Raw genomic sequence first — 12,205 nt, forward strand, 5'->3', positions numbered from 1 at the left:
CGACAGAATTGTGATGATGTACAGGACTGCACCTTGATTGTGGCTGCCTAATTATGTGCTCCTCTTACCTCTTGCCCCAGTTTATCCTCTAACTGAACCTAAAACCCCTTGCCTCTGTTAACTGGTTAGCCCAAAGCTCATGTCAGTATCAAAAAAAAAAAAAAGAGAGATAATCACCTTTATCTCTTTCCCTTCCTACAATGAATGGTGACATTAAATAAAACTTTCATCTGCTTTTTCCTGTTGCTTATATTTTAAAGTAGAATATTAGGGGTGGGTGACAAAGTTGAGACTGAGAGCTGAGAGAGTCCAGGCTTTACCATAAAAGCCTGGGCACTCCACCTTCTCAGCTGCACATCCACAGCTTCTTGTATGGATTAGAGACAAACTTGATTTCAGTCCGGCATTCTCCAATATATTTCTCACCCTGCAGTGACTAGTTTTCCAGGAGCTGACCTCATGCTTAGCATCTGACAAGGCTCCAGCTCACCATCCATTCTCAGGAGCTACTACTTGTTCATTCATGCACTCTGTTACCAAATCATCTTGGTTCCTATGTCCCTCTCAGTCCTTTGCATTCTCCTGAGTCCAATGTATTTTTTTCCCACTAACATACTAGTACTCCTTCTCCATCCATCATACTGTTGAACTTATACTCACATTTCAGAGCATACCTGAGCTGTTCTCTGTTCCAGGAAATCTTATAAAGTTATAGTACTCAACTTTGTAACCCCTACCAGACTATATATATATTATAAAGCAGAAATAGGTTGTCACTACCTTAGGGTTTTTGATGATCAGAAATTTTAATATAATTTTTAAAATTTTTCTTTGAATATAATAATAGTTATAGGGATGGTGAGACAGCTCTGTAGTTAAAAATACTTTCTGTTCTTCCAAATGACCTAAATTTGATTCTCATCACCTACATGGTAGCTCACAACTATCTGTGACTCCAGTTTCAGGGGAGACAGCACCCTCTTGGACCTCCCAGACATTTCACACTCATGGCATACATACACATGTATGGAAATGCACTCATACAAAGTCTTTGAAAAATTATAAAATATACCCAAATCATAAGAAAACAGGTCCACTGACATAGAAAAGTTAAATACATATTGTGCTCTAAACCTAGACTAAAAAGTGGGACATTGGGAGAGGAATTGTGTATCATGCATGAGGCTCTATATTCAATATACAGTATCAAAAAAAAGGTTAAAATGAAATAGAACTTTGTGCACTAGAAGGCTCCCATATTGCCCCTTCTAGTCCATTCACTATGACAGGTAACCAAATGTTATATCATAGAATAATACATTTACTTTATGGAAATTACACTGTGTGTTTGCTATTGTGTCTGGGTTCTTTTAAACATTGTTTTAAAAGAATAAGAATGGAAAAGAAAGAAGGAAAGATTAAAAGAGGGGAGAAAATGGGAGGAGAAGGAAGAGAAAGGGAGAGGAACAGAGAAGATGGAGATGAGAGAAGAGCAAGGAGGAAGGGGAATGGAAGAGAGAGGAAGAGGAAGAATGGAAGGGAGGGTAAATGAGAAGGGAAGGGGCAGAGTGGGGAGGAGAGGAGAAGAGAGGAAAAGAGGGGAGGGGAGGGAAAGGGAGGGGAGGGGACAGGAGAAGGGGGAGAAGAAAAGAGGAGAGGAATAAAAATATCCCCATGTCACAGAATTAAGAAAAACTCTTCTCCAATTTGAGTCCCCTCAAGCTAAGGGGATGTGTGCCCTCACCTCGCCTGTGTCTTAATAGTGAATTGAAACAGCAGCAGCAGGAGGTTCAATCTTGTCCACTGTTTTAATTGTAAGGTGTGTCCTGCCTCTCTCTAATTAGAATCATAGAGCTAGGTACAAAGGGCATCCTCTGAATTGAACACTGATGACTAGATCACAGTAAGCAACCCAGATGTTAAATACTGAGTTGTTTCCTGCTTCTTATGCTTTACAGTATGCCTTTTCATATGACAAGCAGCCTATGAACCCCATCTGTTAGGAATTAGAGATTTCAAATGCAAGTAAAAGGGCCAGTAAATTAGAAACTATAAAGAGGGGACGGAACCCATGGACAGAGGGAGGATGTTCTGAGGGTATCAGGTGCTGAGGTTAGGAAGGTTTGGGGTTCTCAAAAAAGGGGGCTTTGAGGAAAATCACTTGGAGATAATATTGGTGATGCGACTCCATCTCGAGCTAATTATTTCAAGATGGCTAGAGGTGGGGATCTTGCGACTAAGCAAAAGAGTCATGGATTTAAAACAAAACTCAGGGGTAAGGCAATAAACAGATAAGTCTGAAGAGTTTCCCAAACTTCTTTATGAGGAAAAGTTACCCAGAGAACTTGTTTAAATTGTGCATTTGCTCAAAACCACTCTGTACTAACACCAGGAGAGCAGGTTCACTTAGCCTAGGTGAGCTTCAGCATGCTACTACACTTTTCACAGTTTCCTCAGGGTCCCAAGGAAAAAGATGGTAAACACAGATGAAGAAATAAAAAAGGAGGTGGACAGAAAACATGCTTGCCTGGTCCAGTCCTTTAAGAAGTACAGTTTTTCTTTTCTTTTTTCTTTTTTCTTGCCAAGTGACATTTCACTAGAATAAGAGAAACAACACGTATTTATTAAGATTTAATTTTACCTTAAATTTAGACCTCTCTCAAATCATGTGTGTTACTGAATGAGCCCCAATGAGGGTTGTTTTTTTGTTTTTTTGTTTTAGTTTTTGTTTTTTGCCTTCCTTTGTACAGCAGCAAATCCACCACGCCCTCCTGAAGAGAGCACATTATAGAGTTTGTTCTATAACACACAGTCTTTGAGGCCAGGAGTGTGCTTTGAGAGGTCAATTATGTAATACTTCATAAGCATCTTTTAAAATTAACAGGAGATCACTCTTAGGAAAGCAGTGCAAAGATTTTATTTGAATGGCCAAATGGGAAGGATCCAAGAAATGGCCACTGAAGTTCTTTTCATTAAAAGAGATAAGAAATTCAGTATGTGGATTTTAACCCCCTCTCCTCACCCAACACCTGCTAAATCATCTGCTTCTATATTCCAAGAGATCTCAATGTAAAAAAAAAAAAAAATGCTACAGAAGGCAGCTATTGCCCAAGATCTTATGGAGCAAAACTGTAGTGTGTACCTTCAGGTCCAACAGGAGAAGCAGACAAAACTCCTTGCTCCACCTGTGTAGAATCAGCATGTCACTCAACCTTGATGGCATGCATTTCATTTCCTTTAACACAAAGCTTCAGGATATTATAGTGTGGATGGTCACTACTGTGTTCTCAGGTTTGGAACATTTCTCTTTCTACAAGTCTATTGGACAGTATTATCTCAGTTTATAGTTGAGGAAATTGGTGCTTCAAGAGTCTAGTCAACAAAGCCAAGCTGAAGGTTTTTCCTGGCAGAACAAAGTCTATTAAACTGTTGTTGAAGTATTGGAAGGCAGGGCCTGTGTGGTGCTCACTATTGCAGTACTGGAGTCTAGTGTGTAGAAGGAGCTCAGGTCATTCCTCGGGTCCCTAGAACAAGCTAGCTTTGAATTACAATCATTTCATCACATGCACATCAGGAAGTGGTTGTTCATATTCTCAAAATACAAATCACACAGTGGTATTAGAAGCATTTGCTAAATTGGATAGTTTTCTTCCAGGGCTTGCATGGGCAGGAGCAGTGAAATTACTAGGTGGTTGTTTGCTACAGTTACTGCAAACAGGATGGGACAAGAGTCTAAACTGACTTCACATCTTAGATGTGTGACTAATGTCAGCTAGCAAACTCAGTTTCCTCATCTGAGAGAGGCAATATGTATCTAGCAATCCCTAAGGCATATTCAAATGTGGAAATGTATTGTACACATTCTGTCCTATCTACATCTTTTATTGTAAATACACCCCAAACATTCATGCACTTAAAAAATCCATCTAATTGGTGGATGGGCATCTGATCACTGAGTTGACTGTTCAGACCTTTGATATTATATTTAACCAAGGATCTGCAATCCTTCTCCACCATATTTATCTTTAGTCTTCAGGTAATCTCTCTTTCAGATGACAGGGAGTGGAAAATCAAATATTATATTCAGAGCAAGCAAAATACTCACACTCAACACTCCTTGGGTTTTCTTCTTTACCAAACTGAACCCACAGAGCATTAAGAAAGGGTGCAAATGGAAACTTGGTGAGGAGGAAGCACATTCAGGAAATAGGAGCCAGTGAGTCAAACACTGCGACAGATGTAGAATGTTCTACTTGATAATTACAGAACTGTGGCAACCACATCGTATTTCTTAGACCAGTCAGATGAATAGAAAGGGCAGAGGGAACAGAAAACAATCTTAGATCAGAAGCAATTCCTTTGCAATCTGATTTCAGGGAGGAAACTTCCCTGTACTCAATTCAATGGTCTGCTCTTTTCATTCTGTGTCTCAGATGTTCTACCTACCACCATTGCACACCTACTATGTGCACAAGGTGGAGAAGAAACAGTGGAAAAAGAAACTAAACTTTTAGAGATATATAATGGAGATACACAAGCATTCAGTATTAAAATACTGATATTGATACCAAAATTCAAACTTTACAAAAGATGTACCCGGTTTTAATCACGGCTTCATTAGCTATGGTCTTGGCCAAGGTCTTATACCTCTTCAAATATAGTCTCTTTATGTCTAATAAGTACATGATAATATCTACTTCATAAGCCTATTATGACTTAGTAGATAATATGTATAAAGGTTATCATATCATATGTATATAGATATTTCAAAATTGATAACTACATAGGTAAGTAAAAATTAAATGATACTGCCTTTTACCCAGCATTTTAATATAAGCTCCCTATAATCTTAATAGGCTGCACTGATTTTAACACCAGAGAGAACACTTTTGTTATTAAAATTCACTTAACTTCGCTATCACAGTAGTCTTCTATGTTTGACTTTTGAAATCCTTGTAAAATCCTCTGGTTCTTTGTTGACTTTGCCCTATGTTTCTTTAAGACCTTCCCTTCTTCCAATCTTTCAGTCTTGAATTTCACACCCTGATAATTTTTCCTGTCATGGGTCAACTGTCATACCTGTGCTTCTAAGTCAATACCTCCATAGCTGAAGGATCCCTTAACCTGGGAAGGCAGAGTAGCAGCACAGGGATATAACAAGCCAGAGAACCATCACAAGCAGTGTTTGGCTTCAGTTCAAGCATACGACCTCTTGGCTAAGGGTTACTCTTATATCAGCCTTTCTGCACTGGAAAATCAAGGTCATGGACATTTCCCAAAGCATTGGCCATATTGCTCTTCCTTCTCACATCTGAATCTCCCTGTAAATGATCATCTCAAATGTAAATGTAAGCCTCTTTGTGGGGATCTTTCTCTGTGCTCATCCTCATATTATCAGCCTCTCCAGTGTGACACTTGTCAATTCATCTCTTGCTCAGGAATTTGAAAACCTAACTTTTTACTCAAAGTAATAATACAAGTAGAAGTTTCTAGCATTTTCCTAGTAACAGACTGGCTCAATGATCAATTTTAGTGTAATTTTTAGGGACCACATAAATGGTTTCATCAGCACACGGGTCATGTGGCAGGCTCATGGTAGACATCTGTTTTACCATCTCTAAGTGATGACTACATGTATACCCTCCTTCCTTCCCACAGAAGTCCACCAGAATGAAGCTCACTCTTCTCTCCCCTTTAAAAGAAGAACTGACTTGCCTCTCAGCAAGAGCCTCTAGACTCCTAATAACCAGAAGATGAAAAGAGTTGCCACTGAATTGTAGCTCAGGATATGGGACATTTCAGGAGTATTACATAACTTCCACAGGAACCTATGATTAGTAGCAGCAATATTCTAAACAGTAAATTCTGTTTTGTGTAGGAAAAAGGATGTACTTGTAACACTTTGCCATGTCTGGGTCTCTGGTTGGAAGGACAATGGGTGTTACCATTCCTTAGGGACTGGATCTTCTTAACTGCCAATCTCAGGCCCTAGCCCACATTCATAGATAGCAAGAGTTCATTCTTTCAGTGGTTCAGTGACTATTTGTTGAATTCATTTGGTGATGACAGCTCTATACTGAACTTGTAGGCAAAGTCCCAAGTCCAGTCCTAAGTATATGAATTATGCACATAACCAACTTCTTGTAAAATAAGTACCAAAGAATGCAAGAAGTTATATATGTTCAGAAATATCCTAGTATCTTTACCACTAGACTAGTGCTTGAACTAGAAAAAGAAATAAGATGTTTAGAGGTAGAGACCAAAGAGAATTCTATACTCTGAGAGCAGCAGGGAGAGAAATGGAGCATGACATACTGCATGGGAAACAGTGACTGGCCTGGCACAACTAGAACATACACTGCTTATGGGGATGGAGTCAGACAAGTCTAGAGAGAGGCAGCAGTTAGAGCACGATGACCTCAGCTGGAGTGCTCAGACAGTGGTCTTTGGTTTGGTAGCAAATGAAGATTCCATGGAGTTTTGTCAGCAGTGAGCTTTAGGAAACTAATCTCTCAGACGATCTTTAAAACTTGCCTGGGAGCTAGTTAAGCTCCTTGCCATTTATGGTTGGATTTCTTGGCATAGTCACTAGTCTCTTATCCAAAACTAACTCCCTGTGGGGTATTCATGAACAATGTATGGTCTGTCGCACGACAGTGCCATTGTTTAGCCCACAGAACCTTCTTATGAGTGTGTGTGTCTTTACCATTTTTTTCTTATTATTACATTGTGGGCTAATTCATTGCAGAGGCAATAAGCTTCTTAGCATGATATAGGTATGTAGTGGGTGCTTTACAGAGTTTTGCTTGCAGAGTGAATTACAAGTCTTTTGATAATTGACCCCAGACTGAACCATGTGCCATATTATCTAGAGATGAGTCTGAAGTATTGAATGTGGACATGGTACTGTGTAGCCCTGCACTGTTACCTCACAAACATTTCTAACTGAAAGTGACTGTCTTATTTCTCTTCTATGAGTTACAGGCTACCATGATAAATGATGGTGAATAAAAAGATCTATCACTGTGCTGCATGTTTAGGCTGATACTGTGTAAGCAAGTGTGTGCACTACATACATACACATAGCATCCTTGATTAATGGCTTCACCACCAAAACAAAATAATAACAATGACCAAGAACAAGGGAACAAATAAATATCAAGATTATTTTTTCTTTTCCAGAACTGACAAGACCTTAAAAACAGCAATGGGTGTGGTGAGGGTAGATTGTTGCTCAGCTGCTAGAATGCTTGTCCTGCATGCAGGAAGCTCTGGGCTCAGTCTTCAGCACCCAGCACCAAATAAACCAAGTTTGGTGGCACACATCCATAAGCCTATTATTTTAGTGGTGGATGCAGGAGGATCAGAAGTTCAAGGTCATCCTCCTGTACATACAGAATTTAAGGCCAACCAGGATAAGAAACCTTGTTTTGAACCTTAATAGTGATAATTTAATAAAGTGTGCTCACACACGGCGAAAAGAGAGCCAAGGGTGAAATCCTTTCACCACCAAAAAAGAAAAAAAAATCAGCAGCAATATTAAAACAATCATTAAGACAGCTAAAATGTGAGAAATACAATAAGAATACAGACTGGTAGGAACCCTCATGGTACAGACACTGAATGACCAACTGTCAGTTTCTTAGAAAATTACATATATACTTACCATGTTTTTCAGTAACTGTCCTCCATAATACTTACTCAAGAAGCTAAAATGTCCACACAAAAGCAGACACATAAACATTTACAGCAGTTTTACCCATGATATCTGAAACTTGGAGTACCCAAGATACGGTTCACTATATGAACACATGAACTCTGATCAAGCCATGTGATGGAATATTACTTAGCAATAAAATAATGAACTATCAAACTACAAAAGATACAGAGGAAACAAATATGTATTGCTATGTGGAAGAAGTCAGTCTGCAAAAACTTCTGTCTCTATGGAACTCTGCAAAGGTATAATTATGGAGACACTAAAAAGATTAGAAACTTCCATTCATTTGGCTATTTGTCCTTGTGCTTTTTGCAATCTTGGATTCAATAATTCACGCTCTTGCAGAACCTCCTCTTTCTCGACTGGTGGACGAATGGGAGCACATGAATTATGAACCAAAGGCTATGGAGCCCACAGCTGGATCAGGCCCTCTGGATAAGTGAGACAATTGTATAGCTTGATCTGTTTGGGAGGCACCCAGGCTGTGGGACCAGGATCTGTCCTTAGTGCATGAGCTGGCTGTTTGGAACCTTGGGCTTACACAGGGACACTTTGCTCAGTCTGGAAGGAGGTGACAGGACCTGGCTGTACTGAATCCATCAGGTTTAAATGAATCCCCAGGGGAGTCTTGGCCCTGGAGGACATGGGAATGGAGGGGAGGGGTTGGGGGTAGGTGGAGGTGGGAGCGGGAGGGGGGAGGACAGGGGAACCCATGGCTGATGTATAAAATTTAAAACACATAATAATAAAGAAAAACATTTTAAAAAATATTAGAAACTGTCAGGAGTTCAGAAAAGAGGGAAAGGACACTGTAATATGAATCTTAAAAGGTCTTATTAATAAAAAATAACCAGAGCCAGACATTAGGGTGAAAGCTGAAAGATCAGAGAAGAAGAACAAACCATAGCCAACCTCACCTTGCCAACTCCTCAGCCGATCCTGTTTCCACAAATTCTCAGACTGAAAGCCTCTGAGTCCTCACCCTGAGGGTCTCAGTTGAACTGTTGCACCCACTAGCTTACCTCTACCTCAATGAGACCCTCAGTTTAAAGAGCAAGATTTCTTGTTTACTCACACCTTATATACCTTTCTGTGCCCAGACATCATTTCCTGGGATTAAAGGTGTGTGTGCTTCCCAAGCAAAGGCATAAAATCTCTAGTGCTGGGATTAAAGGTGTGTGCCACCACTACCTGGCTCTGTTTCTCTCATGTAGACCAGTGTGGCCTTGAATTCACAGAGATCTAGCTGGATCTCTGCCTCCCAAGTGGTAGGATTAAAGGTGTGTGCCATCACTGCCTGACCTCTACGTCTAATCTAATGGCTGGTTCTGTCCTCTGATCCCCAGATAAATTTATGAGGGTATATAAAATCACCACAGGACACAAGTAGAGAACAGAGCATCTTTAGGGCATTGAAACTTCCTGCTGAAACTGTAGTGACAGATACATATCAGGAGACATTGATCCACCCACAAGACATTGATCCACCCAGAAATTCACACTATCTCCTGAATGGTAACTTAAAACATGAACTATAGTTAACAAATTATCATTTGTTCAGTTTTAGAAAATGTTTCACATAAATGTTAGTAGTGGGAGAAACTGTATATATGCCTAGAGTGCAAGGCTACCTATTAAATTGCTTGTACTTTTTGCCTTAAGTTTTATGTAACCCCCAGATTGCTCTGAAAGTTAATTCTCTTAAAAATACAAGATATAGATGGAAGTAGTTATATATTATTACTTAACCCATTGTAGAATTCTATCCACCTGTTTCTATATCGATCCAAACAGGAAAACATAACCACTTTTTTTTCCCTTTACAGCCCAGGTCTTTTATTTCTTTTTGTACATTAGGCTATGAATTTGTATGGAATGGGCTCCAGCAGCTCAGGCTCCTTTCCATTAGTCCTCACAAAGTGTGCTTCTCTGGGTGGGGCTGGCTGGCGCTTCAGCTGAACCCAGGTGCCCTTCTTCTTGTCTTCTCTTTTCTTCTGGTCGTTCTCCTTCATGCTCTTCAGGAAGCTGTCTCGGCTGTGCTCAATCCACACTTTAATTCTCTTGGCAAGAATCTTGCCCTTAACGTGCTTGTTTACAATGATGCCCACGGCATGCTGGGTGACATTGTAGACCCTTCCGGTTTTGCCATGGTAACACTTATGAGGCATTTCTTTTTGAACAGTGCCCATTCCCTTGATATCTACAATATCACCTTTCTTGTAGATTTGCATGTACGTGGCCAAAAAAACCAACTCCATGTTTCCTAAAAGGCCTGGAGAACAAATATATAGCAGGTGCCTCTCCTCTTTCCTTTGTGTTCGTCATTTTGGCAAGTTACTGGGAGATGGCTGCTGCGGCCAAAAGCACATAACCACTTTTTAAACCTGAGAGAATGAATAAAAACAAGAGGCTCTGTAGGCAGGGTGGGGAGCAAGAGCACATAAAGAGCAGAGAAACTGGAACAGAAGCAGGCTGAGGAATGGCTCAGCAGGAAAAGGCTCTTGCTGTGCATACTTAAGGACCAGAGACTCCAACAACCACATACAGGAGACAGAGACAGAGTTCTCTGAAACAAGTGGGCAGGTTAGAGTAGTAGTTAGAGTTCTAATTAGACTAGTTAGACTAGCCCTCTGTGTTCAGCAAGAGACCTCACCTCAATACAGAGAGCAATGCAGGAAGACATCTAGTGTTAACCGCTGGCATTCACACGCATGAATCCACATGAGTACATGCACTTATATGTATGTTTACCCACACACTGCTACTATGCATAAACTACATAAACAAAGGGAGGAAGGTGTGTTTTAATAGGTGGGTTGGAGGCACAGAGGAAGCAGGAACTGAAGAGGTCTGTGGTAACTGCTGCAGCAGACACCACCTGGTTGATATCTAAGAAAGTCAACAGGAAAGATCTATAGTTCTCCTTCTGCCCATGCTGCAACTCTGTGGGTATCTTAGGAGCCTGGGCATTGTCATGGCAGTGATGAGCTGCCCTGTGAGTTAAGGCAGAAAAGAGAACGGACTGGAAAGGATCTGGGCAGCCTTGCACCAAACCAGCATATCCCACACACATAAAATAATTATCAGAATAAAAACCAAATGCTGTTGAGGTGTTGTACCCATGTCACAAAACCCCCAGAGATCACCAAGTAGCCAGTTTCCGATGCAAGCACACAGGAATCCTTTTATTATTGGGTTCAAACCTGGGCCACTGCCTGGCAGATAAAGGAAAATGCAGTGGCCCAGGCTCAGGTGTTGGAGGGTTTTTAAGGGGAAAAAAAACACAAGCTGGGAATTACAAGCCTTGGAGGTCTTGGGGATTAGGTATAAGGGATATGGGGCAAGATGATATTTTGAAACTATTGGTCTAGACTTTTGGTGCAAAACTACACTTGAAACTATTGGGTTAGACTTTTGGCTTGAAACCACAATCTGTTCATAGGATATCTGGATATCTGCAAGGGCCATAAACTGCCAACAGGATGTCTGCAGGAGTATCTGGATCTTGTTTAACTTTACTGCCCTATTTTTTAATTGGCTGCTTCTAGGGTATCTGTTCAAGTTGTCATGGCATATTCCTGAGGTTCTTCCTGGAATTGAGTACAGCAGATGGTCTAAGATGGTGGCCCTTACCTAAGATGGAGTCTGTAAAGTCAAGTCTGGGCCTTCATATTGCCTTCATAGGGTAAATTAGTCTGATTTTATAAGTTCTTTAACCCTGAACATGCCTCATTAAAAAGAAAACACAAAGGGAATCAGAGTTGATGCTAAGATGCAAATATAAAAAGTATTGATAACAATTGAATCAAAACTCCAGTCATTTCCGTCCATTTCTCATAACACTTTTAAAAAAGTTTCATCTATACACATAATGATTTTTTTGTCATTTTAACCAGTATTCCCTTTAAAATCTCCTTTCATCTTCCACAGAAACCTTTCTTTATTCCAGCTAATCCCTTTCCTATGTTAATGTTGTGTGTCTGTGTAGTTTTAGTGTGTCGTCTGTATGTGTGTGTGTCTATATGTGTGTAATAGTTTGTCTATGTATGAGTGTGTTTGTGTATGTATGTATATATTTGTGTGAGTGTGTATATGTGTGTCTGTGTGTCTATGTATATGAGTGTGTGTCTGTATGTGTCTGTGTATGCATGAGTGTATGTGTATGTGTGTGTTAGTGTGTATGATTATTTGAATAAGAATGGCCCCCTTAGATCTGTATGTTTCAATGTTTGGCCTTTAGAGAGTGGCTCTATTAGGAAACGTGGTCTTGTTGGAGGGAGTATGTCAGTGTAGGGTGGGATTTGAGGTCTCATATGCTCAAGATACTTCCAATGTGGGACAGAGTTCACTTCCTGTTACCTGCAGATCAAGATGTAGAACTCTCAGCTTCTTCTCCAGCACCATGTCTGCCTTTACATCACCATGAAAGTAATAGACTAAACCTCTGAAACTATAAGCCAGCCCCAATTAAATATTTTCCTTTGT

General features: G+C 40.2%; 1 pseudogene; it reads right to left on the minus strand.

Annotated features, from left to right (window-relative positions):
- Window positions 1-9,573: 9,573 nt before the first annotated feature.
- LOC118583843 lies at window positions 9,574-10,045 on the minus strand (annotated as a pseudogene).
- Between the last annotated feature and the right edge of the window lie 2,160 nt (window positions 10,046-12,205).

This window comes from Onychomys torridus, chromosome 5 (genome assembly GCF_903995425.1).
Source record: "Onychomys torridus chromosome 5, mOncTor1.1, whole genome shotgun sequence".
Classification (NCBI taxonomy): domain Eukaryota; kingdom Metazoa; phylum Chordata; class Mammalia; order Rodentia; family Cricetidae; genus Onychomys; species Onychomys torridus.